The sequence below is a fragment of the Peromyscus maniculatus genome, chromosome 17, assembly GCF_049852395.1.
Source record: "Peromyscus maniculatus bairdii isolate BWxNUB_F1_BW_parent chromosome 17, HU_Pman_BW_mat_3.1, whole genome shotgun sequence".
NCBI lineage: Eukaryota > Metazoa > Chordata > Mammalia > Rodentia > Cricetidae > Peromyscus > Peromyscus maniculatus.
Window position 1 is genome coordinate 65,320,487 of NC_134868.1, and position 27,980 is coordinate 65,348,466.

Here is a 27,980-nt window from a genome sequence, read left to right on the forward strand (position 1 = left end):
TTTATAATTGTTGACTTGGTCATGGTGCCTCCTCACGGCAATAGAACACTGAATAAGACAATACTGTAGTTGATATATATAGTAAAAAGAAATTTAGTCTTCACAAAAACAGTAGTATAATTGAGTTATACTTCAGGTAATTATAAGCATATAGAAAGTAAAATAAGCCAAAAAGCTGATTAATTACTTAAAAACAGGATAAAGAAGTAAGAGTAGGGAACCAAAGGAATCAGCACTCTTGGCAGCATGACCCTACCATTCAGATGCCAACTAGAATTCAACAATACAAGCTTGGGGGCAGGGGTTTATACACCATGAATAGGAACTGCTAATGTGTTCTCACCAATGTTCTAAATGAGGCAGAAAATAAATGCAGATGCAATATTTCATCTAGATCTACTCATTGCATAAGAAAGTAGAATAAAATGGCAGCTAGACATGTATGTGAAGCCTTACTTCAAAATGTTTCAGCCTAATATTGTAAGAGCCAGGGGGGATGAAAGACACCAAGGAAACAAGACCTTCTAGACGCTACAGGGTCAATGCTCATCTGAACTCACAGAGATTATGACAGCATACATAGGGCTTTAATGGTCATAATTCAGATGGGGGTCCCAGCATTGAGAAAGGAAGTGCATATATATCACTATCCCTAACCAGGAACTATCTCTAATGACAACCTCTTACAAAGGAAAAATTAGTTCTCTGAAGAAAAGGAACTCTATGGTACTCTTGAGGGGGATTTTGTCTTATAATGATTTGCTGGGCACTTTTTAACTTGGCTTATATGTTGTGGTTTTCCTATTTTGTGTTTTTATGGGATTTCTGAGTGTCCAAATGTGTCACTTCATCTGTAAGTGTTTCTTGTGTTTTTTTTTTTCTTTTTTGGTTCTTGTTTTCCCTCTGTATGCTTTATTTTATTCTGCTTTTGTTTTTGTTGTTTTGTTTGTTTTAACTGTCTGGTTTCTGATGAGAGAAAAAGAAAGGGTATGGATTTTGGTGTGTAGGGAGGTGGAGTGATCTGAGGAAAGTAGGAGGAGGGGAAACCATGATCAGAATATATCATGAAACAATGTGTTTTCAATAAAAATTGAATTATTTTAAAAAATGATTCAACCTTTCTAGGTAGAGTGGCTAGTTAAAGGAATCTTTAGTTTGTGGTTCAGACATTTGGAGTTACCTATAAATAACCATGCACACAATGTGCAGGAAAGTTCATTGAGTGGCAATACTATTTTTTCATGTGTTCTCTGAAAAATGTTTCAACTAATTCTTTTGATTCCATTGCAAGCAATATCCTGCATTATGGTGATTTCCTTCTCACATGAGTGAACTTCCCTCATTGCTACTTGCCTTTAATGACTAATTGCTGATTTTGTTTTGTGATTTTTCCAAGGTTAGATGATAACTATGGGAAAGTTAATAATCACAGGAAGAGAAGTATCTTTAAAAGGAATGTGTGCTGAGTAAACAGGACTTTTTCTATCATGGATAAACCAATATTTTCTTGACTGTGAGTATACATTATTCAGTGCTAAAAGAAACTTTTTGGTTAATACCTGAATGAAAATTACAAAGTGATTAGATTTGTGTTCATCTTTGGCCAAAGCTGACCATTTCAGAATTTGAATTTGAATCAGTCTTGGCTCTCTCCAGTGGTCCTGAAGCTGCATAGTTTTGCAGACCAGCTTTTTCTTACCTTTCAAACTACAAAATGGAATGTTGGCACGTAAAGGTCACTTTGGCCAGCTGGTTTTTCATGAAACATGGCACAGTGACATTTGAATTCAACCTTATGTCTACTGAACTACTCACTAGACTTAGTTTGACAGATCTGAGTATGATGGATGTAGATTTCCATCCAAAAGGTTTGGCTAGGCCTCGGCAGTAATATAACCTTTCTGAAAGGTTATTTTTAACCACTTGCTAAAAATTCCTTGAGGAGAAAAAGTGACGTGCCCTTTAGTAAAATGAATACAATAATATACCTACAATTGATACCACTGCAGTCAAGTTTAGTCAATTGCCCAAATGAGAACCTTTTCCTTAGCAAGGGACTGCCTCGTCTGGCCAAGCTCTGGGAGAGATGCTAGGGATTACACTGAAAACTATGGCCTAACTTTAATTATGAAACAAAGAAAAAGGAATGAAAAAATACCCCCACTGAAGTAGTTCTGTTAGTCCCCATCATAATGTCAATTAACTCTGATTTGTTTTTATAAAGTCCAACAAAATACAATGCAGTGGGTTATTCATTAGGAATCTCGTTAGCTCTGTAAAGGTTATTCTAAAAGTTAAACAATGTTTGGTTTTATTTTCAAAAGATTTTAAGGTAATCCCAACCCTGAGAGATAGAGTGGAAGTATTGTAGTCAGCACATTACTACAACAACAAAATTAGCAGCACTTCATTTGAGATAATAACCCCAAATTATTTCACAAATAAGACCCCATGTATAGTCACAATTTGTTAGTGACTGGTTAAGAGGGAAAAAAAAGGTTGTATAAATATAATTAATCTTCCAACTCTTGAAATTTTGATAGGGAGATTTCACTCTGACAGCACCAAAGCTAATATATTACCATTTTTAGTTCACAACTTTAAAATGTATTATTCCAGGGTACTCTAGCCATTAAGTTAATAGAAGTAATTAACAGTGCCATGCAGGCAACACATGGTTTGGACTATGCCTTGCTGGGCTTGGGAGAATGAGAGGCAATGATCAAAGCCTTTGCCTGGAGTTTAGGTTCCTTCTCAACACTGTAGTTTGGGACATAAAGTCCAGCACAAAATAGCTCTCAGAGAGATATCCATGGCTTGGAAAGATTTCCCTGACTCTTGCACAGTGCAATCACAAATCAAAGATACATCTCTGTGATACATAAACAGAATGCAATGTAAATAATATAACAAAAGAACTGCTAACTATTTTCATTCTTCTCTGAGATCAAGGTAATACTTTGGCATAAAATGGTTAGAATTTATTCAGAAGAATATAATTTTTCATTAATTTTTCTGGAAAACATTGCTTATATTTTAATTATAATTTTCTTTACTGAAAGACTATTTCTTCAAAACAATGTAGTGAATACAGCTCAAAAATGCCTTAGGACAAGCATCATTTAAAAAATTAGCTCTGGTTATACCCTCTTGTGTAAGTTATTGATGTAATATTATTATTTTCATAGAAATCTAGGAAGTATTAGTCTCCATGAAGGATGTAACTTCACATCTATCTCAAAAAGAATGAGTACTCTGAAATGCATTTGTATTAAGAATCCTATTAACATTCTATTTGTCTACATATTTGTTATATACAAGTCTGTTCATGCTGTGTGCATGTGTGTATATGCCCCTGCACATCAGAAGTCAATGTTGCATGTCTTCCTCAATTGTCTTTCTTGCACATCAGAAGTTAATGTTGCATGTCTTCCTCAATTGCCTCCCACCATATTTTTTGAGATTGAATATGGAATTCACCAACTGGCAAGACTGAATATCTAGTGACCCTAAGGATATGCCCATTTTTACCTCTCCAGTGCTGTGGTACAGATATAAACTAATGTGACCAGTTTTTCACATGGTGCTGGGGATCTAAACTCAGATCTTCATGCTTGACTATCAAATCTTTTACCCATGAAGCTATCTCCCCAATCCTTAATTTTTTTGCTTAAAAGCAGTGTTCCTAGCTTTTCTGACCAGTCAGTGATGCCTAAAAATATTCTCAACATTCACTATTATACCCATTTGACAATTTGTTGAATAAAAATTTGTTTAACTGAGTAATAAAATATAAATTCAGAAACACCTTAGTACATCATTGTGGGATCATTTCTGACAACATTCTCTAATAAGAATGTCGAGTGATGGGGAACACTGAAAAAGAATGATGTCTTACAGAGTTTTGACCTAAGTTTGCTCAGTGGGAATAACCTGTCCATTTAATATATTTTCCAAAGTGTACAGGTCATACCTTTCTAGTCATTAAACTGTAAAAGAATGGTTCTCATCCATCCTAATGCTGCAACTCTTTGATACAGTTCTTCATGTTGTGGTGACCCCCCACCATAAAATTATTGTTGCTCTTTCATAACTGTAATTTTGCTACTATTATGAATCATAATGTGTTGGGAACGCAGAGGTCCTTATGCTCACAAAGAAGCACTAAGATAATCAGGAATGTAAATCATGCCAGGATGCCTCCTCAATGGAGGAGATGCAAATCAAATACCTGCATTCCATCCAGAGAGCTAGAGTGAAGGTTGTTAATAACCTGGTGACCTTTTTGCTATCTGAAGGGACAGACCTCACCCCAACTCCCCAGAATGGTTATTCCAAACTCTTCCCCCCCCCAGACCATCACTCATTCTTAGGGGAGATGTCACATGTACTTTATGGCCTACTGACCTCTATGCAGTCAGAGACCACACTAGATTCTAGGCCTTTTAGCTATAGAACCAACTCTGATGGTCACATGTACTTTGTAGAAGAGTCTCTATGTATTCACACTTTAAACTTTATTGTGTATCTGAAATTGGACTGATTGAACTGATGGTTGCCTAGAAACCTTTTCCCAAATTGTACCATGTTTTATGCTGACAATGAACCACCTGGCATTAGATTCCCCCAATTCTGAGCCAGGTTGACAAAGTCAAGCTTCACTGGGTTTTCATTCTTATCTCTTCAAATGGGTTGCTTTCCTATATGACACATGCAGGGGATACCCTCAATAATGTAAATATCTCATATGCAGAATATCTGATATGAGATATGAGACCCCTGTGAAAGGGTCATTTGACACCCCCCCACACACACACAAAAGAGTCATGACCCACAGGTTGAGCACCTCTGGCCTAAATGTAACTACTATGCCAGCATACATATTTCAGTTCCTGAAATGCCTGTGATAAGCTTGGGACTCCTAGAGAATACAATGTACAAGAATTTCAATAGAGCATCAGTCTTCCTGGCTATAAGTTATGAAGTTCTAAGTATACTGACCTTGTAGCTACCAACAGGAAAAATTAATACAAGTCCATAGGCCCAAGATACTAAATATACTAATTTGAAACAATTCTTCGAAAGGTGAAGGTTAATAAATAGTATTAAAAATCAACTCTTTCCAATAATTTCATGGTAATTAATTTCAATGAAGTATAAAATCCTGCATTCTATATATTTAAATGTTATTATACAGTATCAAACTATATAGGCTCTATGATAGATAAAGATGGATGGATAAAGAAGAGGCAAGATGGGTGTATAACGAGATAAGTGACAGGTTCTCCAGCTACTAAGACAGGCTACAGGAAAATCATATTAAGAGTTATTTTTTTTAAAAATTGGTGCCAGGACCTTGACTCAGAGCTGAAACTTGAGATGATGGAAAAAGATAAAAGAAACATCTTTTTTTCAGTAATAATCACACAACTCTTAATTTTCTGTTGGAAGAAACCCTTCCAAATCACAGACTATACCCAGTAAAGAATTCTATGCAAAACTATCTGTATGAACGATGGTGCTGAAAATTAAAAAGCATTGAGGAAAGACAGAAAATGAGTTTGTACAATGAGCATGTGATTTTAAATCCTTTGTTAGCCAGTTTGAACTTTGTAATATAGCAATCTGTAGAAAATGGGATTTGGGTGAAGGATTCTATTTGCAGTTGGGGAGATGATTTCAGTAGTGGTTCAAAGAAAAAAAAATGTCACTTTGGTTGTAAATGCTGAAACACTGTAGACATGTCCACAGTGGGGATGGAGAGTAGAGACCATGCTTGAATGACAGGTCTCAAACAGTTAAAGTGTGAGACAAAGGAAGGCCAGGAGTGAGCAAAGATTGGTGTATCCAGACTAAGAGATTGTGTATACAGTAAGACCATCAAATGGGAGAATTTAGGGAAAATGACAAATAATTCTACTTGAGGGGGTGGGGAGCAATGAGTATAACTGTGAAAATCTTAGTTCACAGCAACTTTACTATGAAGAAAAGGAGAGAGGAGCTGACAGGCTCCAAACATGAGGAAATAAGGAGATGGAAATGCTAAATGCTCTCATCTGATCAGGACAAAGTGTTCACATATGATAAAATGCACTAAATATGAGATATTTATCATAACACAGTAAATACATATTTATCACAAAAATGATAAAATGCCTATAAAATGCATGATGATCACATGTTAGAAATTTTAAAGTGGCTACTGAAAGTTGTAAATATGTTGAAGTAGCAGTGAAACACTAAAGAAAACAAGTGTCTTCTAGTCTAGAAGTTTAGTTCTGCATCTCGGTAGACACGGCTGTGTATCCCTAAGGAACCAGTAAGTCAACAACCTGAAGAATTGGTAAAGGATTTGGGCTGGGGAAATGGCTCAGTAGTTAATGGCATTTGTTTATTTTGCAGATTGCCTGAGATTGGTTCCCAGCACCCATATGATGTCTTACAACTCCCTGTAAATCCAGTTTGGGAAATCTGATGACATCTTCTGACCTTCATGGGAACCAGGCATGCATGATACACATACATACATGCAGATGTAACACTTATACACACAAAGCAGATTAAATATGTCTAAATATATTAAAAATAAAGGCTCATTAATATTTAAGGTTATCAGTGAAGGGAGAAGACCCAAAAAGGAGCATAAAGAATTGCATGAATGCTAGTGGAAGAATCAGAGCATGCTGATGTCTCAGAATTTAAAGGAAACTAATTTTTGAAGAAATGAGATAAATACTAGGTCTAGTGATAAGATGAAAAAAATAATAATGTAACCCAAAAATCAGCATATGATTTTCTAACTAGTAGATCTATTCTATTAAATTGGGAAATTTCTGCATTTTAGCAGACTGCTGACTATGACATGCTAGATAGTGAACAACTTTGGAAGCTAAGAGATTTTTTTTATTTATTCACTTAGTCTTAGTTATGCCACAGAACAAAGTAATACACTAGAAAGATGTCAGGGATACCACAGTGGAAAAAGTGAGCAGCATTTGTCATGTTGTATTGGGGGTAACACAGGAGATGGAGAACGTTCCTGTAGAAATTTACCAACAAAGCAGAAATACAGTGAGCCACTGCTTGGGTAGGAAGGCTCTGAAATGGGGAATGATTTTCACTCTAAGGGAAATGGGCTGATCCATGATCTGATCTGAGAAGGAAAAGATACTGGCAAAGAAGAGATGATAAGTCATTACAGAGCAAGAAGGAGACTGGGAACTTAAGGAGTAGCAGCCATCTTTCTAGTCCATGTGAATGACTCCCAAGATTCATAGTGGCTCTGCTGCATTCAGTAGCTCTGGGAAGACTGTAGCTGTCCCATGATTCTAGCATCACTAACTGCTGACATAGGCTAGAAAGACTGCAGATCCAGGTGTAAGGATAGAGGGTGGGGGTGGTACTGTTGTAAAAACCTCCAATTAGAGAGAGCTTCTTATTCCCAATGACAGCTCATATGACTCCCAAACTAGACATTCCAAAATCAGTTCTTAAATTAAATTTTAGATTCTGCCATGGTATGATTTCCTCCAGTGGGAGACCCAGAACCCAGTGATGGCAGCCCAGAGACCAAAGTTAACCCAAGCAGGATTTGAGACAATGGAATTTTTAACTGGTCTGCATGGAATAGGAATTGTCATTAGTGAGATCCTAAACTAGCAGGGGAGTAGGTTAGTGAGGACGCATAAGCCATCTTCCCTAATACCTCATCAGGAACAAGAAACCACTGTTCTTATCCACAGAGGCTGACTTAATTATGCTCTGTTGTATGCAGCATGCTATGTTCATCAATACTTGGGAGACGTCTTTCTTTTCTCTTGTTTAGCTTTGTGTAGTGTTTACTCTTGTCTGTGTGCAAATTGCAATTCCTCTTCCTCCCCATAGACACCTACTATCTCTGCTGTGCTTGGAAAAGGCCCTTAAATACATGTGTATCCTTGTAAAATATGTAGTGCCATGTTTATGTTTTTAATTTACATAAATAGTTGTGTGCAATATATCCCCTGCTGTTTCTTACCTTATCATCTCCACATTATGTTTTTAACATCCATCCATGTTACTGAATGTACAATCTGCCACTATAATGCAAATTAGCTCACATACAAATGGTAAAGGGAGAATGAAATAGGTATAAGAAAGAAGTTAACAGAGCTTCCTAAGTGGTTTCCCACCCCTTTCATGTTTACAGCCATCAGAAAAGAGCTGCAGATCACACAACTCTCAAATCAAGAGGAAGTAAGCAAGCACAGATGTCTAGAGTGATATTCAAGATGCCTGGTCCCCCATATTGTCCCCTCTTCTTGGCTTGACATTGACCCACTTAGAAGCATTCATGTGGCCTTGTCTTAAATCTTCATGCCTATTGTTTTTATCTGCAAATTCAACAAGGTAAACATTTCTACACATTCTATCTATCACTCTAGTTTCAGGTAAGAAATATTGCGTGTGTTTTAGTATTTTTCTAATAATTGAAAAACTGCTGTCTTTTTTAAATATAATGTTTTTACTAATTCTTGGGATTTCATACACACATATATTTTGTTCATAGTGGCCTTCTCCTCTTCTCCCTAACTCTCTAATATATTCTCCCACTCTTCTACATATTATCTAAGATATTCTCCATTGCCCCCACACTCCCCCAACACCTTGTCCTTTTTCATTTTGTTTGGTTTTTGTAATCTAACAAACCCAGTTAGTGCTGCCCATATAAATACCCATCAGTGTAGGGTGTAGGGTCAATCATCAGAGAATGGTCAACCTATCAGAGGTGGCAGACAGTGTGTGTGTGTGTGTGTGTGTGTGTTTGCTATTGTAATTTTGAGGCAGATTTTCTCTATATAGCTCTACACAGAATTAACTATGTAGATCAGGCTGGCTTACAGGTCAGAAGTGAGATATGAACAGATACCTTTGACTTGTCTCAGGATTTCTGTTGCTGTGACAAAACACCATGGTCAAACAGCAAGTTGTGGAGGAAAGGGTTTATTTGGTTTATACTTTCACATTGTTTTTCACCCCTGAAAGAAGTCAGGATAGGAACTCAAATAGGACAGGATCCTAGAGTTAGGAGCTGATGTAAAGGCCATGGAGGGGTGCTGCTTACTGGCTTGCTTCCCCTGGCTTGCTCAGCCTACTTTCTTACAGAACCCAGGACCACGAGCTCAGGATGTCACCATCCATCATGGGCTGGGCCCTCCCCCATTGATCACTAATTAAGAAAATGCCTTATAGTTGGATCTCATGGAAGCATTTCTTCAACTAAGACTCCTTCCTCTCTGATGACTCTAGCTTGTGTCAAGTTGTCACACAAAACCAGCCAGTACAACTTGTGAAAAAAATGAAAGAAAGAAAAGAAAACTTGTTCTTCATCTCCCAAAAGTCAACAACTATCAATTCCTTCTCAGATATAATGGTGTAAGGGACTTGAACCCCTCCTCATCTTCATTCTGGAATGGTAACTGGCTTCATCTTGTGTGGGTCTTCTAAAAGTAATCACATATGTTAGGAGTTTGTGAGTGCTGTGAGATGGTCATTCTGTATGCTGTGAATATGTGTTGCCCTCATTTGTTGACAAATAAAACTCGTTTGGCCAATTGCCAGGTAGAATAAGGTTAGGTGGTATAATCAAACTGGAGATGAAGAAGGGCAGAGTCAAGACATTGAGAATTGCCCAAGAAGCAGGACGCTGGAGTACAGGTAAGCTACAGACAATGTGGCAATAAAAAGATTAATAAGAATGGGTTAGTTTAAAATGTAAGAGCTAGTTAGTAATAAGCCTGAGCCATTGGTATAACATTTATAATTACTATAAGCCTCAGTGATTATCTGGAAACAGCTGTGGAATGGGGCAGGACAGAGAAAAGCCTGTTTGCACCTGAGTGTGGTGGTCCTGTCATGCCCTGAAATACTGCCTTTTAAAGTCTTTCTTCCCTGTCTTCTGTCATGGTCCTTCAGCCCCGATGGGAAGGGATAGATCTCCTTTGGCTAAGCACTGCAATGACACTTAGTCTCTCTAGTTTGGCCAGTTATGATTTTTATGGTAACCACTGAATAAAGAAACTTTTCTGGTGATGTCTAAGAGCTGTATTAATCTATGGATACAGACATATGAATTTAGAAAGCACTTTGATACTATGTCTATAAATAATAGTAGTAGAGTTCACCCCTAGAGAATATGAGCCCCCAACTGTGAGTTTTGGGTCGGATTTACAGTGCTAGAAATGTGTATTCTCCTATAAAGTAGGCCTTCAATTTAAACTGAAAATGTGGTTATCCCCAGAATATGTGTGCCACTGCTGTGGGATGTCCTGTATGCTGTGATTACATGGTACTATGATTGTTTGATAAATAAAATGCTGATTGGCCAGTAGCCAGGCAGGAAGTATAGTGTAGGAGGGACAAGAGAGAGGAGAAGGCTGAGGAGAAGAAGGCTGAGTCAGGAGACGCTGCCAGCCGCCACGATGAGAAGCATGATGTAAGATACAGGTAAGCCACGAGCCATGTGGCAAAGTATAGATTTATAGAAATTGGTTAATTTAAGATATAAGAACAGATAGCAAGAAGCCTGCCACTGACATACAGTTTATAAGTAATATAAGTCTCTTTGTGTTTACTTGGGGGACATGAGTGGGAGAAATTTGTCCCAACTGCTGGCAGGCCAGTACACAGGGAAACTTCAGTTACATGCCACTATTGCATCCTCAGGAATATCTTGCATTACTATTATTGTTATAATTCACAACTGGGTAAGAATATTTATGGCTTTTCTCCCCTAGTACCCTGTATAACAATACTCAGCACTATGGAAGCTATTTAACAGAAAGCACACTTGCTATTCAGTTAAAAAAATTGATTTCCCCATTTCCTGTAATTAAAATACATAGTGTCAGTAATAAGACTTAACATCAAGTTTGTGTGGGCACCTAAGAGCAATGACAATAGTCTGTGTTGTATGAGGATCTCAGGAACATAGCTGATCAACATGTCAAGGAGAGGTGTGTAAGACAAATTGCTAAATGGTCTTATTAATAAAAAAAACAGAGCCAGATATTGGGGTAAAAACTGAGAGATCAGAAGAATAGCACAAGCCACAGCCAACCTAACCTTACTAACTCCTCAGCCTCCAGAGAGAGCTGCTTCCTGTATACTCATGCCTATATAACTTTCTCTGCTCTGCTATCTTACTTCCTTTCTCCACCCAGTTTCATCACTTCCTCTTTCCACCCAGCTCTATTATTTTCTGTCTGTCCAGACCTCCAGACATCTATGGTTAACTAGGACTGGGATTAAAGGTGTATGCCACCATGCCTGGCTCTGTTCCCAGTGCGGCCTTGAATTCACAGAGATCTAGATGAATCTCTGCCTCCCGAATGCTAGGATTAAAGGCATGTGCTACCACTGACTGACCTCTATGTTTAATATAGTGGCTGGCTTTTTCCTCTGATCCCCAGATAAGCACAAATAAAGTATCACCAGAGAGATGTTCCATTCCTGGCTTTAGATTTTTTATTTGGAAACCTATAGCTTCTGGAAGGAGTATTATCTTTAGATAGGGTAATTCCAATTAAACTATATTTTTGTGAACACACACACATATGGAACTTATAAAATAGTAGGTTTTCTTATGTATTTTGCAAAACCTTAATAAATACTCCCTATTCTACTCTCTCCCTTATCTCTTTTACCATTAAAACCTCCCTCTCTATTATTCCCCGTTTTGTATTCATTCATCTGCCTTCAGTTCTTTTTAGTATTTTTGATGGTGATGGTGTATACATTTGCAATTCATACAAACCTATTTTCCCCTAAGTTCTGTTTCTTTTAGGGTACAATTTTGCTGCATATGATATCTTCTGGATGCAAATGTCACTTAAAACTGAGAAACCTATGCATGTGATATGTATCTTCAATATTTACTTGCTGTTAATCTACTAATGAATGTTCAGTTGGTCTCCTAATTCCCAAATATTAATCGAGTGATTAAACATAAATCTCAGAAAGATTGATTCCCTTGTCACAACAAAATTCTTTAGTAGAGAAGAAAATATACTCATAAAAGGATAACACATATTGTAAGCTAATTTCACATAAGTCTTGGAGCAAGCCAATGGGAATTCCTGATGGTGATCTTAGGAAAAATGACTCTTCTGATAAATTGTATGTTTGTTGAGATGAGATGTCTTCCATTCCTTCTGAACTCATTCCCATGAATTCTACCCCTTTGGAAGGATAAACACTACATTTCAGTGGCACTTTGTAAGGGAAGTCCCAGATCACAGCACCTGTTGCCCTGTCAAGAATGGCCTAGACCTATAAACTCTTGCTTCTCATATGTTTTGCCTTTTAATTTACAGTGACTCAAAATGATACACATTCATAAACTATACTCTAAATTTTAATTCTCATTTCTTCTAGACCGTCAAAACACATATCATACTTACTTGTATTGATAGGCAGCCAGCCTGAATATCTCACCTGAAGCAGGATCACAAAGAATAACAACTGGTATTCTATAGATTGTTTTGTGTAGATAAATGATTATTGTTAATAGGGTGGGTATATTGAATCCATTTAAATTTAGGATATTTCAACTTAGAGTAAATTTATCTGATAACAATCCAATTGAATACCAAGAAGCAGCTGTAGTTTCCATGTATGAATATCAGTATTAGATATGTTTTCTTTGTGCAATAAAACATAAGTGACTGTGTTTGTCACATTTAGCAGAAATATTAATCATTAAAGTACAGATCTACACTTCTCTTTTTATTAAATATTTATTCATTTTACATACCAACCATAGTTTCCCCTCCCTCCCCTCATCCCATCCCCTCTTCCTACCTCTTTTCTACCCCTCATCCACCCCTCAAAAAGGGTAAGGCCTCCCACGGGAGTCAACAAATCATTGCATATCACTTTGAGGTAGATCCAAGCTCCTCCTACTGCATCAAAGCTGAGCAAGGCATTCCATCATACGGAACAAGTTCCAAAAAGGCAGCTCAAGCACCAGGGACAGATCTTGGTCCCACAGCTAGAGGCCACAAGCAGACCAAGCCACACAACCATCACCCATCTGCAGAGGGCTTAGGTCAGTCCCATGTATGCTCCCTAGCTGTTGGTCTAGAGTTCATGAGCTCCCATGAGCTCAGATCAGCTGTCTCTGTGGGTTTCTCCATCATAAATCTTGACCCCATTGCTCATATAATTCATTCTCCCTCTCTTTAACTTGACTTCTGAAGCTTGGCCCAGTGCTTGACTATATCTCTGCATCTGCTTCCATCAGTTACTAGATGAAAGTTTTATGATAACAATGTTCTTGTATGCTATGTATGCTTTCAAAAACTCCCAACAGTGTATTTATCTAAAATACCTGTCAAGCATCCAAGGCCAAATGATCTCCTGACTTAAGGTATGACTTAAGAACCGTTATGGAAATAATGCCTGTCTCCTAGGTCAGGTGGATAGCTTTATTTCTTGTGCAATTTAAGCTGAGACCCTCCTTTCTTCTACAGCCTTACTAACATTACAGGCTCCTAATATTTTTACCTAACCAATTCTAGTAATGTAGTTTAAACACATAAATTCCCTTTTTCTGATATATTAGCCACTTTTAGCTCTCAGTTGACCTCTTTCTTTAGTACTCCCTTTTTGGGTTGTAAAAGAAAACCTGATGGTCACTGCCTCAGGAAAACTCTTATCTGCCTTTATGACCCTGTAAGAATTCAAGCCTGGTGACCTTGCTTTGGCTAGAGCACTGCTATTGTATGGGTATATAATTGTAAACCTCTGAGACTTAGAGAGGATTTTGAGGATTTTTCACTGAAGAACTAGATGGAGAACTAGAAGAAGGAGATGGGAGATAAGGAAAAGCCAGATAGGGAAGAATAAGATGGATAAGAACAAGAGAAGAAAGACCAAGATGGTGCAGAACTAGGATGAGAGAATTAAGATAGAACTTAGAAGGGACAGCAGATAAAGGTAGAGAGAAATCAGGCAAGAAAGGAGGTAGGCCAGTAACAGAACTGAAACTGTGTAGATAGGATTTTATCCCAGAGGAATAAAGTAGATGGCCAAAAGAGCATTTTGTACTTAGGTTCATTTCCTGAAAATAATTCTTGCCATTTGTAGCCTCTCTTCTGAGCCCCTGGGAAGAATTTTTTTCAAGACTTAATTTATTTATTATGTATACAGTGTTCTGCCTGCATATATGCCTTCAGGTCAGAAGAAGGCACCAGATCTCATTATAGATGACTGTGAGCCACCATGTGGTTGCTAGGAATTGAAATCAGGACCTATGGAAGACCAGTCAGTACTCTTAACCTCTGAGCCATCTCTCCAGCTCTGCCCTGGGAAGAATATTATTAAAGCAGGTCCTTAATAATATTTGAGAAGCTTGGTTCATCCTTGTAGATTCCTGGGAGCTTCCTTGGCACCAGGTTTCTCCCCAACCCCATAATGGCTCCCTCTATCAACATATCTCTTTCCTTGTTCTCCCTCTCTGTTCCTTCCCCAACCTGACCATCCAGATCTGTTATGTTCTCATTTTCCATCCTCTCCCCTCGCCCTTGCCCCAGGTTTACCCAGGAGATCTCATCTTTTTCTCCCTCCCAGGACTATCCATGCATCCCTCTTAGGGTCCTCCTTGTTACCTAGTTTTTGGGGCTATAGATTGTGGCCTAGTTATCATTTGCTTTATATCTAATATCTATTTATGAGTGAGTATATACTATGTTTATTTTTCTGGGTTTGGTTTACCTCATTCAGGATGGTTCTCTTCTAGTTCCATCCATTTGCCTGCAAATTTCATGATTTCATTGTGTTTTACAGCTGAGTAATACTCTATTGTGTAAATGTACCACATTTTCTTTATCCATTCTTTGGTTGAGGGGCATCTAGGTTGTTTCTAGGTTTAGGCTATTATGAATGCTGCTGCTATGAACATAGCTGAGCAAGTGTCCTTGTGGTATGATTGAGCATGCCTTTGGTATATGCCCAAGAGTGGTATTGCTGGGTCTTAAGGTACATTGATTCCCAATTTTCTGAGAAACTTCCATACTGATTTCCAAAGTAGCTGTACAAATTTACACTCCCACCAGCAGTGGAGGAGTGTTCCCCTTACTCCACATCTGCTCCAACATAAACTGTCATCAGTGTTTTTGATCTTACCCATTCTGACAGGCGTGAGATGTCTCAGAGTTGTTTTGTTTTGATTTGCATTTCCCTGGTGACTAAGGATGTTGAGCAACTCCTTAAATGTCTGCCCTTTGAGATTCTTTTTTTCCATATGACTTACTTTTTATTTAAAAAATATGTGTTATTCATTTTACATACTAACTACACATTCCCCTCTCATCCCTCCTCCTGCTCTCCCCTTGCCTTAGCCCTGGCCAATCTCCCACCCCCTTCTCCAAAAGTGTAAGTCCTCCCATAGGGACACAGCAAAGCCTGGTACATTCAGTTGAGGTAGGATCAAGCCCCTCCCCCACTGTATCAAGGGTGAACAAGGTATCAGACTATAGGTAATGGGATACAGAAAGCCAGCTCATGCACCAGGGATAGATCTTGATCCCACTGCCAGGGGCCCCTCAAACAGACCCAGCTACATAGCTGTCTCCCATATGCGGAGGGTCTAGTCCAGTCCCATGCAGGTTTCACAGCTGTCATCTAAAGATTGTGAGTTCCTGTGAGCTTGGTTCACTTGTCTCTGTAGATGTCCCATTCATGATCTTGACCCTCCCTTGCTCATATACTCCCTCTTCCCTCTCTTTGACTGGGCTTAACCAAGCACCAGGCTGAGCTCCAGAATCCCAGTTGAAAAGAGGGAAGAAGGATTATGAGATTCTTCTGTCGAGAATTCTCTGTTTAACTCTGTATCCCATTTTTAATTGGATTATTTGGTATTTTGATGTCTAGTTTCTTGAGTTCTTTATATACTTTGGAGATCAGCCCTCTGTTACATGTGGGATTGGTGAAGATCTTTCCTATTCTGTAGGCTGCTGTTTTGTCTTACTGACCATGTCCTCTGCCTTACAGAAGCTTTCAAGCTTCAGGAAGTCCAATTGATCTATTAATTTTCAATCTTCGTGTCTGTGCTACTGGTGTTACATTCAGGAAGTAGTCTCCTGTGCCAATACATTAAAGGCTACTGCCCACTTTCTCTTCAATAAGGTTCATAGACTTTTTTTCTCTATATCTACATCCAGTATAAAAATTTAATGTCTAAGGGTGAATAGAATAATGTGGAACACAACCTTAGACAACCAGAAAAAATTGTAAGCCAGTAAGATTTGGGGTTATTTGCCACTGAGTTTAAAGTAGGATAAATAAATAGTGTCATTGATTTAGAACAGTGAGGAAACATAGCTAAACTCTTGATTTGAAAATTGTAAATTAATTAATAGGGAAATTATAAAAGAATTGAGAATACTAGCATGCTTGTAGTATATCTGACAAATGAAAAATTTCTAAATAAACAAGAGTAATTTCTACTTTATCTAGTTTTGCCGTAGTTTCAGTCACCTAGATTCAACCACAGTTTGAAAACGTTGAATAGAAAGTTCTAGAAGTAAGAATTTTATCCATTCTAAATTGTTTGTTGTTCTGAGTGTATCCCACTCTTCCTTGACTGGGACATAGGTCATTCCTTCCTACAGTGGATCCACACTGTATCTGCTATCCAACCCTTAGTTACACCATAGGCATCTAAGCTCTTTGATTATTTGTCACTGTGTTATACTCCTTGTGTTCAGGAAACATCTGTTTCAGCTAATAATGGCCCCAAGGTATAAAGGCAATGATACAAAGGAGACATCATATGGGAATCATGAGAGAACCAGCTAACTCTAGGACTATGTTGCTGTGAGGTGTCCTTTTATACACTGTGGATGTATGTTGCTCTCATTGTTAATAATAAAGCTGATTGGCTGGTAGTCAGGCAGGAAGTATGGGTGAGACAAGCAAACTAAGGAAAGGAAGAGAGCAACCAAGTCAGAAAAATGCCAACCAGATGCCAAGGAAGCAAGATGCATAGACAGTGAGGTAGCAAGCCACAAACCATGTGGCATATCATAGATAAGAAATATGGGTTAATTTAAATGTAATAGCTAACTAGTAATAAGTCTGAGCCATTGACCAAGTATTTATAATTCATATAAGCCTCTGAGTGATTATTTGAAAATGACTGTGGGATGGGGCAGGACAGAGCAAAGCCTCTGTTGACACTATGTGGCAACAATGCAGGTTTTCTAGAAAAAGGCAGTCAGAATAATACTTAATACTATCTGCTACTAACAAGTATGCATCAGAGGTCTTGGAATGTATTTTCCATGAATCAGGGGGATCCATTTGTAATTTTCAGTTGTTATAGAGGCAAATTTTGACATTTGGGGCTATATGAAAGTCTGAGATAAAATAACCAACACATACAAATATTCAAAAAAAATACTCTGTAATGCAAATAAACAACTAACTTATAACCATAACATGAGTCATCTGTTTTAATTCAAGTAACAAGGAAAAAATGAAAATTGGTCTCAATAAACTAATAACTGATAGAAAGACAAATAAAAATGGTCAGAGAACATCTATAGGCAGGTTCAACACACTAACATTGAAAGAGCAAATTAACACAAAATAACATTTGTTAGTGTTCCTACAGATTAAAATATTTCTCTTGTGTGCCACTGGATTTGGTAAAGAGAGGATTGTCTCTTAACTCCAAAATTCTCTCCAGCTCCATAGTTTTCCTTTCCCCTCCATTGGTGGATATTGTTCAATTTTACAATTTCACTGGATGGTCATCCTGAATGAGTTAGTATGTGTGACTCAGAAAGGCATTATACTGTAGATCACCCATGGGCATGAGGTACAAACAGTCTTGGTGCTATAAGGAAGGCCAGTGGCCCTTGAGGTACATCTGGCTCCCTCGGGCACATTTAGTTACAAGCATGGGAGGAGCATACCCAACATCTCTTAAACGGTAAGAGATTCTGGAGAGCATAGGATGGACACCCTCGCTTCTCACTCCAAATATCAATACCTCCATTGTTAAAAGACTCTTGTCTAGGAAGGGCAACTCAGGAGAGCAGACAGAGCCGAGGCAGGGAAGAGTGCATGTCTCCAGTCTTCAGGTAACACTACAGGCTTAGTCAGCAAAGGAAGCTCACGTGTGCTCAGGTGTGACTTCACTAATACCCTCTTATAAATTTTATACACTTCAGGGGATAAAGCAGAGGGAAATGAGGGAAGCAATGCAAAAGTCGTTCCGCTTGATCTGCATTGCTTCAGACTTAGTCTGTTTAATTTTATGCCCTGTAATTATTTAAAAGGTTTCCATTTTACTCAAGACTATTTACTGCATTCTAGAAGTCTGTTCCCCATAAAATAAAACCATGTGTATGTAATGTTTTGAAGGTCCAATTTGATGGTTTTTAAAGTGAGTTTTACAAAATGCTTAGTAAGTACTCAGTTGCAGCCAGAGGAGTGAGGCAAGAGGAAAAAACACTGAAAAAGGAATAAGACAAATTTTTAGTGAAACCTCTGACATGGAGTGTTAAGATATATTCTGGAAAATTATTTCCACCCGGAAGGAAGACCTGAGAATGACCAGATCCAAAAAATACTGATCAGGAAGGTCTAAAGTCCTGTAGGCTACCTTTCAGGGTTAGGCTCAATTTGGCTAATGGAAAAGAAAACAATGTATCTTCATTGTCAAACATCCTCACAGAATCTACCATACATGAATGATTTGTTCATGAGAATATGCTCTCAGGGAAACATTCGTATTTATTTTTAATGATTTGACTTGAGCTGTCAATAAACACAACGTCTAGATTTCAAAAGGATGTTTCTGGGCTGTACAGGGACTCTCCCAAGACTTCCATTCCCAATTATCTAGTGTACTGGGAATACCTTCTAAAAGGCCTCTTGGATTTACCAGAGTAAGCTTGTACTTTGACACCAACAAATTTCAAAGCCTGGGCTAATCTGGCAGATACTCTAAGCAAATGCATCTCAGTAATCCAGTGGGACCGTTTGAAACATCTTCAGTAACTGGAGAAAGGAGGAAGCATCCATCTCCTTTAGTCTAGGCAGCTACAAATGTGTGGGCTGTTAGCTCAGCCGAGCAGAGCATTGTGTTAATAGAAACAAGGCTGTAAGTCTGATTCCTGTGTGGCCAACTTAACTCTCTGCTGTAGTGTGGTTGCATTCAACATGAGTCAAATTCCTTGGGCTCAAGGGATATAGCTGATGTCGTAGATGAGACTAAATCAAAATGGGACCAACAAAATTCTATCTTTTTCAAGTGATATAGGAAAGTTGTATGCACAGAATTCACAAAAAATCATTTTACATGGTATTTTCTAGGTGACTCCTACAGATACTCATTTTAAAGGGAAAAGCACTAGTTGCTGAAGAGGACACTTGAAAAGTTACAACTGAAAGAAAATCAAATACCTACCTATGTGCCATCATAGAAATGAGTAACTTTGGGGAAAACTTAAACACATCTTTTCAGAAATCTGGAACCAACAATTTCATGTGGAACAGGCTTCTTTTGTAAACTATTACTTAAGTAATCAGTAGAAAATACTGTGTATGTGTGTGTGTGTGTGTGTGTGTGTGTGTGTGTGTGTGTGTGTGTGTTGATTCTATCTGCTTCAAGAATGCAGAAAGAAAGCCCCTCAAACATGAAGATGAGTTACTTACTGAATAAATGACCAAATGGGCTATTGAGAAAACAAACTATAACTCTATTGGCAAGTTGACTGTTGAGACCAGCTAGCCACCTACTGAACTCTTTATTTTTTGCCACAAGGCACCACCACAATCCCACAATCATTTTCATAAATATTTCTAGAAACATTTATGCCTCGTCTGGTTTGACAGATATGTGGGGATATTTGCTGTGATGTACATTTTCCTCCACATCCCCAATGAGCTAGCAATTAAAAAAGAAGTCAAAAGTAAAAACCCATCACCCCCTTTCTTCATGAACACAAGAACCCACTCTTTTTAGGAATACAAAAAGAAAGGAAACCAGGGTTTCATTTGTGCACTTCATATAACAAGTCCTGAAAATGCTCCTGTCTGTTCTCACTTCCCAGGATGAGGGTGTTTATATAATCTGGGTGAGGTTGACTTTGGGTTGGGACCTCTATTATGACTTGAATACTAGTTTTCTTAAAGGAAAGATTTTCCTCCTTTCAGCATCTTCTCAGAGAAAAGAAAAGCAAGTTCACATGAGCCTAAGGCTCATCTCTTCTCCATATGCAAACAAAACCTCTATCAGGTGTGGGTCTTTGGAATTTATCCTTGTACTTTACAATTTTAATTGGTGCCAGGTTGTGTAGATGCCAGATGATATAACATTGCCTTTCAGCAGGTTCTCCAAATGCATTTACAAACTAAGCTAATAAAATGGGTGAAGATAAGCCTATTTCTCTCCCCTTACCTTCTTCCAGACGTTTTTGGAATATTTCAGGGTTTCACTGTCCTGTGAAGTCTCCTGAAAATAAAAACAGAAAAGTTGAGCTAACACTTATAAAATGCATCTATTACCAGGGTAGTGCTTCCAACACAGGTTAGTATATCAATCTTCTGGTTGTGTCAACCTTTAAATTTTACTTTGGGGCAGTCGATGATTTTTTAGACTTTTGATATTGTCTCCTACTTTGGCAATCATGAACAAAAATTTGGTGAGAAAACAAACTCATGTCATGTGTGTCATTGTGCTATAGAGAGTTATGTTTACCTGATAATGCCATCTCATAAAGCATGACAGCAGACTGACTGATACCACTTGTAGCCCTACCCCAAAGTAAGAGGACACAGCTTTCACACATGTATTTATTTTTCCAGATTTGTATCACCATGCCTCTGGGAAAATGCACAGAGAGAAAGTTCAGGCATTCCACTTCCAATACAACTTTCTCAGCTACGTTCCAGAAAATGGTATGATAAAACAGGCCTGTCATCAGGAAAGGGCTTCACTGGTGAGTTTACATCAAAACCATCCATTTTCACTTGGTTTCACATGGTGTTTTTTGCTGATTTTAGTAATACATATTAGCACAACATTTTTACAACTAACTCTGAGAAAGAGCCTATCCACAAAACTACAAGAAGGAAAGTATGACAGTAACTATGACATGTTTTACATCTGTATCTTTTGCAAAGAAATAAAACCAGCAATAAACTTTTGAATTTTACTATTAATATTTAACTCAATAATTATTCCTAAAACATATCAAGAGATATATGTTAAATATAATGTAGAAAATTTAACATGTATATTTTCAAGGCATCTCTTTGGCTTGACCAACTTATAACTACATACTGTACAGAGTGCATATAATACAAAGTACTATATAGAACAAAGCAGTTTTTGTTTTCTGTAGTAACCAATCATCTCCCTTTACCAGGAAACTAAAATCAATTGCTTTTCCATTATGATGCAATTTTAAAGATAATACTTCATGGACCAGATGTTTAGAAAATAAGGCTTTATCTTCTCAATCAAAATAAAAACTAAATTTAAGGCCTTACTATATTTATAATGTCTCAAAAAACACAGAACCATAAAAATTCAGGCCTGGAGGAGATATTTGAAATTCATGGTCCAATACTACTGATTTAAAAAAATAAGAAATCTGTGAGCTCGAGAAGTTAGTTGACATTCTCAATCTCAAGGTCACAGTAGTTAGTGTCAGACAGGGAATTTAACATCCCAGCCAGGCCACATGTCTTTCTCTTCACAGATCTGGCATCTGACTCTATTTCAAAAGCATCCTTACAGATGTACACACCTGGATCTGGTTCTGTCATTCACTGAAAAGAAAAAAAATTGTTCTTGGACACTTCCATGGTCCCAGGTCTAACGTCCTCTGAGAAAATGCAGTGTCTCCCAGTCCAGGTGGGCTCAGTATGCTCTGAAGCAAATTTGAGGTCATTTCTTAGTCATTTAGCATTTAGATTGACTCGCTCTGATGAAATGTTGAAATAGGGACATGCATCTTCCTGAGTGTACAAGGATGCGGTAAAGCTGAGGCAAGCTGCTAAGCATCTGTAGTTCCAGGTTGTCTACAGGGACATTTTTAGGATCTGGTTATATAAATTCATTTAATAAGATAATTGGTTAATAATAATAAACTGATACGTTTAAATAAAGAGAAATTCATCAAAGAGCTCCTTTGAAACATTCTGTTTTTATCTTTATCTCCTGAAAGAATGTCTAGGCATTAGTAAGCTTACTAAATGAACCATTAGTTGATGCGTATTCATGAAGAAACAAACCTACACTTAAAAGATCATAGGTCCATTAGATAACTTATTGAATCCAGTGTGATCTGAAGCAAAGTTGACAGGTATCTGGGTTCTACTATTTGTTTTCTGTCTTTTAGCTGGATTTAAATGAGAAAGCCCAGATCCAGGCACAGGTCAGCCAGAAGAGAAAACTGCCTGGAATGTTATCTTCAAGAATTAACTAAAACAAAACACCATAAATAACCTGAACACAACTCAGAACCAACGAAAAGGAATGGAACAACTCCCAGAATGTGAAATGGACAGGTGTCTAGAGATCTTGTCTTGTGGAAAATGAACACATATTATGTTTCAGTGTCCTACAGATACACAAATGTTTAGAAATAATAAACATATTGCATGTTCTAGATCCTGCACTTTTTCTTTCCTGCCACTGAACTACACTCTACATTGGCTAAGTTGTCATTTATATAAGTCATTAAACTTCTGCTCTGCATCCAGACATGGCATAGTTACAATAACCAAGAAGCAAAGCTACCAAACAAATCTGCAGGCATGGGTCCATGGATCCTTTTGAGGGGCTAATCAACTCATTTCAGAAAATGTTACATTAACATGTAAATATCAAATATAAAGTAATAAATATTACATGTAAAATATAGAGGAAAATTGTATTGAAATATGTACAACAATATTTTAATTAGTTACTTATTACTGTGTTTATTTGTGTATGCACGATGTATATATGCATGTATCTGTACACATGCACACATGTCCATAAGCATGAATGCCACAGCAAGCATGTACTGATGAGAGGACAATCCTGTAGAGTTTCTCTCCTTCAACCTTTATGCAGGTCCCAGGTACCAAACTCAGACCATTAGGCTTGCACAACAAGCTCCTTTTAATACCAAGTCATTTCACCTACCCATCAATATATTTTATTTGCATATCAATATAGTAAAGAGAAACTATCATTTCCTAATATTGATAGCTAAATCATATTGGAATATATATGCAATAACTGAGCCATTATAAAAAAAAAACTTGTAATTTTTATGAATGATAAGTTAGGGAAAATACTAGACTTCTGTGATGGATATATGCATTTATCACTAAATAAAATACTCAGTTTCTTTTAAAAGCAAGAGAAACAACATACAAATGTGTTCCAATCCATGTTGGTGATGACCTTAATTCTTTCAATATACACCCTAAAGAAGTGTGGTTCTAGGATGAGAACCCCATGTTTAGAAGTCTCCTGATTTGAATTCTAATTATGCCATGGGAGATTGTCACCTTGGATGAGCAACTTAACTGCTATGAGTTTTGATAAATGGAAGCAGAGATGTGTGTTATGTGAACTGGTGGGAGGGATAATACATGTAGAATAACCAGTTAGCACACTGTCTACATACATTAAGTTCTCACTGTATTATGCTTTCACATACTGTAGGAATACTTTTTTCTCCTAGACATTTTAGACTTTTAGCATAATTTAACTTTCAAGCAAGCATGTGATTCTCCTTTCCTGTTGATGAACATTAGGTTATTCTATATTTTAGCAAATTAATGCACAAAAAAAACAAAACAAAAGTGCTAAAAAGATGAAGGTTCAATGAAGTCCTGTAAAAGCAATAATATGTACGTTATGACACTAAAACTAAGAATTTGCAAAGATACTACAGCAGTAAAATGGTTTGATACACCCAACTGTATATCATTGGGAAGGAAATGTACACTGAATTTGATGCTCTTAATTCATTCACTCAATGAAATAAACATGTCACCTCCAACATTAGCTACCTAATGTAATGTGCCATTCATATCATCGATGGTACTTGTACTTAATTGATCCAGAATTGATCTGAAAACTAAACAAGAGAATATCTATGAGTATAAAATTTGATTTCAACACAACAAAGGTGAGATCATCTGTATATTTTTCTAAAGCAGTCCAGGGCTCTAAAAACTCCATCCTATCACTTGAGTAGTTCATCCTCAATTCCAATCCATTGTGTTAATGAAATGTTTTCTTAGTCCCATCCTCTACACACATACACATACACTTTCACAGAAGATAAATTCAAAATCAGGTTTCACATTTGTTGGAAGAAGGGTCAGAGACTAGGAAATCTTTACCCATTTAAAATCTATCAAAACTTTTTTTAAGGAGCTTGGTAATTTCCATTATGGTTTCAATTAAAGCTTTTGTCAAGAGCACAAAGAGAAAGAAAGAGATGAATAGGAAGAGGGAAAAGGAAAGAGAAGAAAAATCATACAACACATGTCAAGAGACAGTAGGAAAGATGGAATAGACTCCTTTGCCAAGTAAAAAATTCTTTTATACTAAAAGAACTGGAAAAGAGATGGACAGCAAAGACAAGATTCAAGTATTCATCAAGTATGTGTTTGAGCTAAATCACATTTGAGCACTTGATATTTAATCTAATGTCTAGAAAATTTTATGATTTTTTTAAAAAGTGTTTGGTCTCATAATTGAGAGCAAAGGAGAGTCAAATAGAAAAATTTAGAAGGAAATAGAAAACAAAGAAAGAAGGGAGGAAAGATGGAAGAAATGCTACATACTTAATATTTTGCATATGGAACTATAAGTTCCCAAAAGAAAGAAAATTAAAGAGGGATGGAAAGGTTTAGGGAATCTGTCTTCTTAAATGGCAGATATAAACGTAAACCTAGATTTTCATTTGAAAGATGCCTCTCTAGGTTCAAAAATACCCTAAGCTTTAGCTACAAGGGCACTGGTATCAAGAAAGGGATTATGGGGACAGAATGAATTTTGATCCAGTGATGCTACAGATATCATATTAGAGGTCAAAAACACTGTATCCCAGAGACCAGCCCTCCTCAGCCTCTGTCCACTGGTTCTGAACAAAAAGTTTACAAGTTCCCTCCAGCCCGCTAGCAATTCACACTACTCTAGCAGTTTGGCCAATAAATGACTTTATTTTGCTCAAGCAACTGCTCCTGCTGGGATTAGAGACTCAGATCCTTTGGCTCAAGGGCAAACAGTCAAATAGTGATGCCCAGCTCCAGAAACCTGTGTTTAATTAAGCCTGTTAGCTCCCTGTATACCCATAAGCTGCTACCTGGGAAAAGTTGTGTACTCACTGAATGTCTGGCCTTGAACTATAAATGAACCATAGTGTTATAATTAAGTAATAGATAATGGAGGTAAAAAAAAAATATAATTTTCCATGCCTTGTGTATTCTTTAAGCATTGTAACTAAATGTAGGAAGTGATTGCTTTTATCTGTCTTTCATGAGTAATCCAAATTTAATGTGTCCTTATCCTCTGAAATAATCATTCTTTTTGTAATGTAAAACCCCACCTCCAACAGTATTCATTAAAGAAATTTTCTTTGGAAAATGGGGCTTTAACATTTTGAAATTTTGCATTCATTTTCCCGAAGAATTGAAGTCCCTTTGAGAAAGATCAACACTCGCAAAATTAACATTATAAATTATATGAAAAAGACAAGCTTTGACTCCCAACCAAGTAACATAGAAACCCCCATTTCCTTATAAACTTCCATCATTTATTTTCTTTTCTTTAGTTTTATTGCTCTAAAGCTCACTTTAATGCATTTGTATTAAGACCAAGAAAATTAATATTAAACTACTGGAAATGAAAAATCAAGGCACCTCTAAAGAATTTTTGAAAGTTGTCTCTGAACCTACTTCTGTTTATTATGCACCTTAGCAAGAGCCATGCTTTCTTTCCAGTCATTTATAGTGGATTCCAAGCTTGATATATGCCCAAAGAGGATGATAACATGCTCAGTTTAATGTAATTTCTTCAATTTCCCCAGTTTCTACAATATTTTGAAACATTTACTGTTAAAGTAGTAAAATACTCAACACAGAAGGCAGTGTTGGGCACTACTCTTCATTCTCCTGCTCAGAAGGCATTCACAGACTAGCTTCAAGAAAAGACTGTATTGTCAGCTTGTCATGACATCTCTCTGTCCCCTTTAAAAGACTGAAACATCTGGTCTCAATGGACATTCATTGAAGGAGGTTATAGAGTGACCCCAGTCATGCTGTTCCCCTTTAAGCATCTGAGATCACCATCCTAGTTCACATCTAAACCTGAAAGTAGAGAAGAATATGAAATGCACACAGAAGGTTCTACAGATACAAAAACAAACTCCCTTGGGAAGTCTAAGAGTCTATATCAAATTCTAGAAAAATGGGACTTTAAAGAAGAACCCAGTTAACTGATCTGCCTAAAAGCAAGAGACAAACATCATGGTTGCTACTTGGAACTTCAAATAATATAATTAACACTTTCTCGAACCAAAAATGAAAAAAAAAACATGCAGAGTTTGCAGCTCTGTGTACCTCAGTTATTAACATAGGAGACTTAGTTTAGGAGTCTGATGAGAGAGGAGATAACCAGAGGGAAGGAAAGTATTCCCATCCTGTGCCTGGAGGAGCTGAAAGAGCTAAAAAAGTAAGAAAAGAAAAGAAAAGAAAAGAAAAGAAAAGAAAAGAAAAGAAAAGAAAAGAAAAGAAAGAAGAGAAAAGAAAGAAAAGTAAGAAAAGGCTAAAAAAGTAAGAAAAGAAAGAAAGAAAGAAAGAAAGAAAGAAAGAAAGAAAGAAAGAAAGAAAGAAAGAAAGAAAGAAAGAAAGAAAGAAAGAAAGAAAGGAAAAACCTTTACCATGTCTCTAGTACAGGTGTACCCTCCACCATCAAAGTAAGGAACATTTGAGAGACAGCATGTATTTCTCAAGTTTTCTCAACAATATCACAATGGCCTACTTCAAGAGTGCAGGAACTTGAGTCCTGACCAGTACCAGAGCTTCCACAGTGCAAAATACTTAGCTGTTGGGCAGCATTGAGCCCTACACAGACTTTAGGCCTTGGAGGTCATAAGTAGCATTTATACAGGCCATAACTACAATGAGATACAGATACCTCAAATTCAGTTTTCTTCTGAGTGTACTCACAGAGCCTGGGAAGACCATGGCAAGAGTGAGATTTTAGTGTTCCAAGGATATTGCCATGAGAGAGAGATAGTAGCCCCAATGAGACCAGCTTACCTGGATCAATTTCCACTTTGATAGTGTCAGTCCCAGAGAGGATTAGCTCTGCAACAATCTCTTCTGTTACTACATTCCCTTTCTGAGACACAGTTGTCAAAATGGAGCATTCTTAGGGTCAGAGATAAAAAGGACCCTTTGTGCTCTCAAATATAACATGTCTAGAAACTATGACTTTCTAATATTATTACAAAGAAAGGGGACCAAAAAACCTTCTACTGGGCACTATATTTACTTCAAAGAATACTGCTTCCTTCCTACTCACTGCCCCACCATCCCCCTCCACACACACATTAGCTTAGTGTACAGAGGAACAGATAATGACCAGTGTTACTATTGAACAAGGATAAAGCTGAGGTCCAGGATGCTTCAAAAAGTAGAAAGGTGGATCAACAGGGATACATAAAATGTTGATAAAGAGCCTTCAGTAAAGCAGAGAAACTGTTAGACTATGCTCAGATCTGAGAAAGTAAATTCAGTACCCTTCACCACCTGTTGATTGACACACTAGTTCTGAAGCTCCCTGGTTTCAAGGGGAAGAGAAAGAAATTTAAATATTGACTGTATTAGGACAGTACAGGCATCTCTTCAACCCTCTTCAGTACTAAAAAAGAAAAATGAGGGTCTGTCATTACTCTCTAAGCTTCTAA

General features: G+C 37.4%; 1 long non-coding RNA gene across 1 annotated transcript; it reads left to right on the top strand.

Annotated features, from left to right (window-relative positions):
* The first annotated feature begins 648 nt into the window (after positions 1-648).
* Positions 649-9,331, top strand: LOC121823454 (uncharacterized). The gene is made up of 3 exons (XR_013045498.1): positions 649-726; positions 1,397-1,513; positions 6,403-9,331. It is a non-coding gene; the product is annotated as an uncharacterized LOC121823454 (long non-coding RNA).
* The last annotated feature ends 18,649 nt before the right edge of the window (positions 9,332-27,980 follow it).